This window comes from Apium graveolens, chromosome 9 (assembly GCF_009905375.1).
Source record: "Apium graveolens cultivar Ventura chromosome 9, ASM990537v1, whole genome shotgun sequence".
Lineage (NCBI taxonomy): Eukaryota > Viridiplantae > Streptophyta > Magnoliopsida > Apiales > Apiaceae > Apium > Apium graveolens.
The window spans coordinates 139,376,481-139,383,918 of NC_133655.1; the positions used below are offsets into that span (position 1 = coordinate 139,376,481).

At 40.4% G+C, this 7,438-nt stretch overlaps 1 non-coding gene across 1 annotated transcript; it reads right to left on the reverse strand.

Annotated features, from left to right (window-relative positions):
- Nucleotides 1-4,352: 4,352 nt before the first annotated feature.
- LOC141688221 (small nucleolar RNA R71) lies at nucleotides 4,353-4,459 on the reverse strand. Its single transcript, XR_012561679.1, has one exon. It is a non-coding gene; the product is annotated as a small nucleolar RNA R71 (small nucleolar RNA).
- Between the last annotated feature and the right edge of the window lie 2,979 nt (nucleotides 4,460-7,438).

A 7,438-nucleotide genomic window follows, 5' to 3' on the forward strand; every position in this document is an offset into this window, starting at 1 on the left:
CAACCAGGTGGTAAAACAAATATCATACTAAAAATAATTAGATGATTTGTTTCCTGATCGTTTAATACATAGAATTTAAAAATTCTTGAAATTAAAAATGAAATCAAAGACATCTCAAGCGATCCAAATTGTACCAACATCTCTGAAAATTGCAACATCACAATTGACCATATCACATAAAAACCATTGTTAGCCCAATGTTCAGAAACACCAATCACATAAACTGAGATTGGAGAAACGACACCACAGCTATCTACTTGCCGGACACCAGCTATAGACATGCCGAAAACACCCCAGCTATCTACATGTCGGATACCAGCTATAGACATGCCGAAAGTGTAAACCCGTGAAGGATGAACAATCTTTGGTTGTGAAAGGTGAGCTCTTGCAATAATCAACACCACTCCAGATTCGACACAGGTTTTGCAGATCACCAAGAATATCAATAAACTCGTTCTCAACCGATTCAACACGAAATAAACCCAACCATAATTAAACAAAAACATAACAAAACACTCCAAAGGAGAGACAAAACACACACTCCAAAAGGAGAGACACACAAACACCCAAAAAAATGGGTTTTATTGGAGGGAAATTAATAAGAACAAAAGAGAATGAAGGGTTGGGGCTTTCTACCGGAGAAAACCAGTGGAAGCCCCTCAATTTACTTGAAAATGAACAAACCCTAGGAGAGGAGAGGAGGGAGTTCTGCCTCTGCCTTGATCTTTAACTGATGATAACCTGATCGTAAGTCGATTTTCGAAAACCATGCTGCTCTTTTCAGTTGATCAAATAAGTCGTCGATATGAAGCAAAGAATATTTATTCTTGATAGTTAACTTGTTCAGCTCACGATAATCAATACACAGTCGCATGCTACCGTCCTTCTTTTTCACGAACAATACTGGTGCGCCCCATGGGGATACACTTGGCCTTATAATTCCTTTGTCGAGAAGTTCTTGCAATTGTTTTGCTAATTCCTTCATTTCAACAGGTGTCATTCGATATGGAGCCTTCGAAATTGGTTCAGTCCCTGGTGCCAAATCAATAGTGAACTCGATTTCTCGATCCGGTGGAAGTCCTGGAAGTTCATCTGGAATGACATCGGGAAACTCACAAACTACGGGAATATCTTCAATCTTCGGACTTTCTTTGTCAGTATCCAACACGTAAGCTAAGTAAGCTTGACATCCTTGACGTAGCAATTGTTTCATCTGCATTATTGTTAAGAATCTCTGCTGTTGTTTTTCTCCTTTAAATATTATCGTTGTATTTTCTTCAGTCTGCAATTTCACTTTCTTATTTGTGCAATCAATCAGAGCAATATTACTAGCTAGCCAATCCATTCCTAAAATAACATCAAACTCTCCTAACCTGAAATGTATCAAGTCAACTGAGAAATGATATTTCCCTATCTCAATATCACAACATGGGCATACTCGGTCTACCATAACTCGATCATCATTTGCTAATTTTATGACTAGCACTTCATCTAACCACTGAACCTCACAATCTCTCATAGAGATAAAATCTTCAGAAATAAAAGATCTTATAGCTCCCGAATCAATCAATACTAGAGAATTTACGGAATTTACAGGGAGCGTACCTGCAACCACATTCGGATTCTGTACAGCTTCCTTCATTGACATGTTGAAAGTCCTTGCCCTGGGCTGATTTTGTGGTGGTAGTGAAGGCAGAGGTAATGCTAAGCCATTGGAATGCTAGCGGTCATTGCAACTCCTCTGTAGTCTTTGGTGATATGTCCCTTTCTTCCGCACTGGAAATAAATAATCCCTGTCTTTCCCATCGGACATTCTCCAGAATAGTGTCCCTTTTGCTTACACTTGAAACACGTGATATTTGGCTTGTTGCAAATCCTAGTATGCTTCTTACCACGTGTTCTGCAATCAGGTATAAAAGGTCGAATAAGTTTCTGCTGATTCGGGGCTGGAAGTCGGTTACCCGTCCTTTGGTTGCCCTGTTCTGGTCTCCTAGCATTTACTTTTCCCCGGGATTGAAATCCCGGCCTTTTGTTGAAACGATTCTGGGAATTTCCTGGTCCCTTCTCTTTCTGAGCTGCTTCACTTTCACCTTCAATGATCATGGCCTTCTGAACAACAGCCGTATAAGTCGCCAGCTCAAATACGGCTACCCTGCTACGAATCCATGGCTTCAGTCCCTGCTGGAATCACTTGGCCCGCTTTTATCCGTATCCACTTGCTCAGGAACAAATCTGGCCAATTGATAAGTGGCATTTTATATCATTTAGAACGTCTTATAATAGCTTAAATTGATGTCTTAAAATCAAGTATTTTGTGTATTTGATGCATTTTTCTAGTGTTTGTGCATTTCAGGGTATTATTTGTATTTTTAGAGAGATTTCATCAAGAATAAGCCTTGGCATGTGTTTGGCATTGCAAGTGGGAAGATAGGAGCAGAATGCAGCAAGGAACGGGAGCAAAACAGAGATTTTTCCAGAAAGGTTCTGAGCGCCTGCTCAGCTCTGCTGAGCGACCGCTCAGGAAGCTGAGCGCCCGCTCAGGATTGCTGAGCGGCCGCTCAGGGACGTAAATTAAAATAATTATTTTTAGACTCCTAATTTTGTTGAGCTTCCAACTTCTGAGATAGCTGGGTTTTTTGGGACTCCTATATAAGTAGTTTTCAGAGAAGTTTCACGTGGTGTTGAATCGTAGTATCAATCGAGGAGCAAGGAGATAAGGAAGAAGATCGTTTTAGCACATCGCAACGAAGAGGAAGCATAGTTTCTTGTGATTCTTTATTTCGTTATAACAGTGGATGCTAGTTTTCTTTACTTTGAACCTATTTACTCTTGTGATGTACTTAGGTTTAATATAAGTAGTTTATTTAATTATTCTCATGTGTTATTATCATGTTTAAATATGAACCCATGGTGACGATGAGTTCTATCATGGGCTAATCGTGATCATGGGGTCGTAACAGATTTACTATAGAATTCTTTAGTTAATTGTTTAATACCTTAGTGTGTGATGATTGTATGATATCTAGTATTGGTTGTGCTTATTCGTCTTATGTGCATCGCGAACATATAAGATAGGGTGTTAATCTCTTGTGAAGCGACAGTGGATCTTGAGGTTTAGAACTTGCCATGCTAGCATAGGTTCATGTATGTGTATGCATGATTAGTGGGTAACTCTAACCGTTTTTCTTGTCCTGTGTAATCATAAGGAATAACTTATGCTTAAATCGTTATGTTGTCAAATTCTGTAGACAGATAGGGTCTCAACATAATTGATGCATATTCAACTTCTGTCTTAATTGTGGATGCTTGGTAGAATGGTATTAGTACAATGAAAGTTGGCTTTTATCAGTTTCGTGTTGTTCGATTAATATCATCACTGTTACATGCTAAGGGTAATAACAATAACTATTGAAGGAAGTAGTAATGAAGTTGTGCTCTCATGTGTGTTTAATATTGTTAAGTCAAGTATCAATTAAATGCTTAATTCTCATAGTTAATTGTAGTTAATAATTAGTTAATCAAATCTAAGTGTTATTGTCATGACATTGAGAAGTAATTATACATTGGTGAGTAAGTTTAATTGAACATAATTAGTCCGAGTCTCTGTCGGAACGAACTAGAAAGTATTCTATATTACTTGCGAATGCGTATACTTGCGTGTATTATTAGCGTGTATTTTCTGCCCTAACAAGTTTTTGGCACCGCTGCCGGGGACTCGACATATTTGTTTAGTTTATGTACTTACCATCAGTGGTCATTAGGACTCATTGATTAAGACTTGTTACTTATTATTTCCGGTTGTGTTTCAGGTACTTTAGCGAGCGTTTATGCAAACACGTTCTCGTATTCGCAAGAGGACTTTAGATACGGCTGAGGAGACAGACGAAGTTCTTGGTATTCCGGAGAAGATAGATTTTGAAGATTCGGATACAGAGAGTGAGCAGAAGGAACCAGTAATCATGGGTGATCGTATAGTTCCGGCAGATACAGCTCTTATGGACTTTTCTCGGCCTAAAATTGATGAAATTCAGTCAAGCATCCTTCATCCGGCTATTCAGGCTAACACTTTTGAAATCAAGTCGGGCACTATTCAGATGGTGCAGAATTCTGTTTCTTTTGGAGGTGCTGCTACTGAAGACCCCAACATGCACATCAAGAATTTTGTCGAGATCTGTAGTACTTTCAAATATAATGGTGTGACTGATGAGGCTATCAAGCTGAGGCTTTTCCCATTCTCTCTGAGGGATAAAGCTAAGGATTGGTTATATTCTGAACCAGTGGGGTCCATCACTACTTGGCAAGATCTTGCGTAAAAGTTTCTGGTAAAGTTCTATCCAATGGCGAAAACTGCGGCTATGAGGAGTGCTCTTACTCAGTTTGCGCAGCAACCTATAGAATCCATGTGCGAAGCTTGAGAGCGCTACAAGGAGATGTTGAGAACGTGTCCACATCATGGTATGCCTGATTGGATGGTGATCACTGGTTTCTATAATGGTTTGGGGGCCCAATCTCGGCCCATGCTCGATGCAGCAGCTGGAGGCGCCTTGTGGGCCAAAAGCTATACTGAGGCTTATAATCTTATTGAGACTATGGCTGCAAATGAACATCAAAACCCAACTCAAAGGATGATGCCTGGGAAGGTAGCAGGTATTCTGAAAGTTGATGCAGCTACAGCTATTGCAGCGCAGCTCCAAGCACTGTTTATGAAGGTCGATTCTCTAGCCACCTATGGAGTCAATCAGATAGCTATGGTTTATGAACTTTGTGCAGGTTCTCATGCTACGGATCAGTGTTTTCTTGTTAATGAATATGTTCAGTATGTGAATAATTATCAGCAACCGTAGTAGCCTGTGCCAGCTACTTATCATTCTAACAACAGAAATCATCCAAATTTCGGCTGGAGTAATAATCAGAATGCTATTCAGCAACCATATCAGCAAGGCATAAGTAAACAGTTTAATCCACCTGGATTCCAGCAACCACATTATTTTGCTCAAAGGCAGTCATATCCTCAACAAGGAGGTGCAGCTCCACCTTCTAGTGCTGATTTCGAGGAACTCAAGTTGTTTTGCAAAAGTCAGGCTGTTTCTATCAAGACCTTGGAAAATCAAATCGGTCAAATAGCCAATGCAGTGCTCAATCGTCAACCTGGCACACTTCCCAGTGATACTGAAGTGCCAGGCAGAAAAGAAGCTAAAGAGCAAGTCAAGGCTATTACCTTAAGGTCTGTAAAAGTTGATGATGCTGAAAAAGCAAAAGACGGAGAAGCTGAAGTTGGTGATGAAGAAGCTAAGCAAAAGGAGAAAGTGGCGGAACCAAGGAAGACTGCTGTTGAACACACTCTGCCTGAGGGTAATACAGGGGAGAAAGAGCTCTATCCTCCACCACCTTTCCCTAAGAGATTGCAACAATAAAAGCTGGATAAGCAGTTCGGTAAGTTTCTGGAGGTGTTCAAGAAACTTCACATCAACATACCTTTCGCTGAGGCTCTGGAGCAAATGCCTAGTTATGTGAAATTTATGAAGAGTATTCTTTCAAGGAAGGTGAAACTGGATGACCTTGAGACCGTTGCTGTAACGGAAGAGTGTAGTGATATTTTGCAATAAAAATTACCTCCAAAACTTAAAGATCCAGGTAGCTTCACCATTTCTTGCACCATCGGCAAGTTGTCCTTTGACAAATGCATGTGCAATTTGGGAGCAAGCATCAATCTGATATTGTTGTCTATCTTCAAAAAGTTGAATTTGCCTGATCCAAAGCCCGCCTACATGTCTCTACAATTGGCTGATCGTTCTATTACATACCCAGGAGGCATAGTGGAGGATGTGCTAGTAAAGGTGGATAAGCTCTTCTTTCCTGCAGACTTTGTTATTCTGGATTTCGAGGAAGATAAGAAGATTCCCATAATCTTGGGGAGACCTTTCTTGGCTACAGGCCGTACCTTGATAGATGTGCAGAAAGGTGAACTTACTATGAGGGTGCAGGATCAGGATGTGACATTCAATGTATTCAAAGTGATGAAATTCCCTACAGAAGACGAGGAGTGCTCAAAGGTGGATTTGATTGATTCTACGGTTACTTCAGAACTTGATCATATGCTAATGTCTGATGCATTAGAGAAAGCCTTAGTGGGGGACTTTGATAGTGATGATGAGGATGGCAATGAGCAACTACAATATCTAAATGCTTCTCCTTGGAGGCAAAAGCTAGACATGCCATTTGAATCTCTTGGTACTTCTGACCTCAAAAATGCTAAAGGAAAGCTCAAACCATCTATTGAGGAAGCACCTACCTTGGAGCTTAAACCATTGCCTGAACACTTGAGGTATGCTTTTTTAGGTGATGCATCTACTTTACCTGTTATTATTGTATCTGACCTTTCAGGTAGTGAGGAGGACAAGCTCATGAGGATCTTGAGAGAATTCAAATCGGCTATCGGATGGACTATAGCAGACATAAAAGGGATCATCCCCTCGTACTGCATGCATAAAATTCTGCTAGAGGAAGGTAGTAAGCCAACGGTGGAGCAACAGTGAAGACTTAATTCAATCATGAAAGAAGTGGTGAAGAAAGAAATTCTGAAATGGCTGGATGCAGGAATCATATATCCTATTTCTAACAGTTCTTGGGTGAGCCCCGTGCAATGTGTACCTAAGAAAGGAGGTATTACTGTGGTAGCAAATGAGAAGAACAAGCTCATTCCCACTCGAACAGTCACAAGATGGAGGGTATGCATGGATTACAGAAAGTTGAACAAGGCCACGAGGAAGGATCACTTCCCTCTTCCATTTATTGATCAGATGCTTGACAGGTTGGCCGGTCATGAGTATTATTGTCTTCTGGATGGCTATTCGGGGTATAATTAGATATGTATTGCACCGGAGGATCAAGAAAAGACTACCTTCACTTGTCTATTTGGCACGTTTGCTTTTCGCATAGTTTTGTTTGGCTTATATGGCGCACCGGCCACTTTTCAGATATGTATGATGGCTATATTCTCTGATATGATTGGAAATAATGTCGAGGTGTTCATGGACGACTTCTCCGTCTTTGGACATTCGTATGATGAATATTTGAATAATCTTCGTGCAGTGCTCAAAAGGTGTGTGGAAACTAATTTGGTGCTCAATTGGGAAAAATGTCACTTTATGGTGCGTGAAGGCATTATTCTTGGTCATAAGGTATCTAGCAAGGGTCTCGAGGAGGACAAAGTCAAGGTGGGAGTCATTGAAAATCTTCCACCACCTATTTCTGTGAAAGGAATCCGTAGTTTTCTTGGTCATGCGGGTTTTTATCGGCGTTTCATCAAGGACTTCTCGAAGATATCAAAGTTGTTTTGTAACTTGCTCAAGAAGGATGTGCCTTTCAAATTCGATGATGAATGTTTGACGGCATTCGAGACTCTCAAGAAGAGTTTGATAACTGCACCAGTTATTAC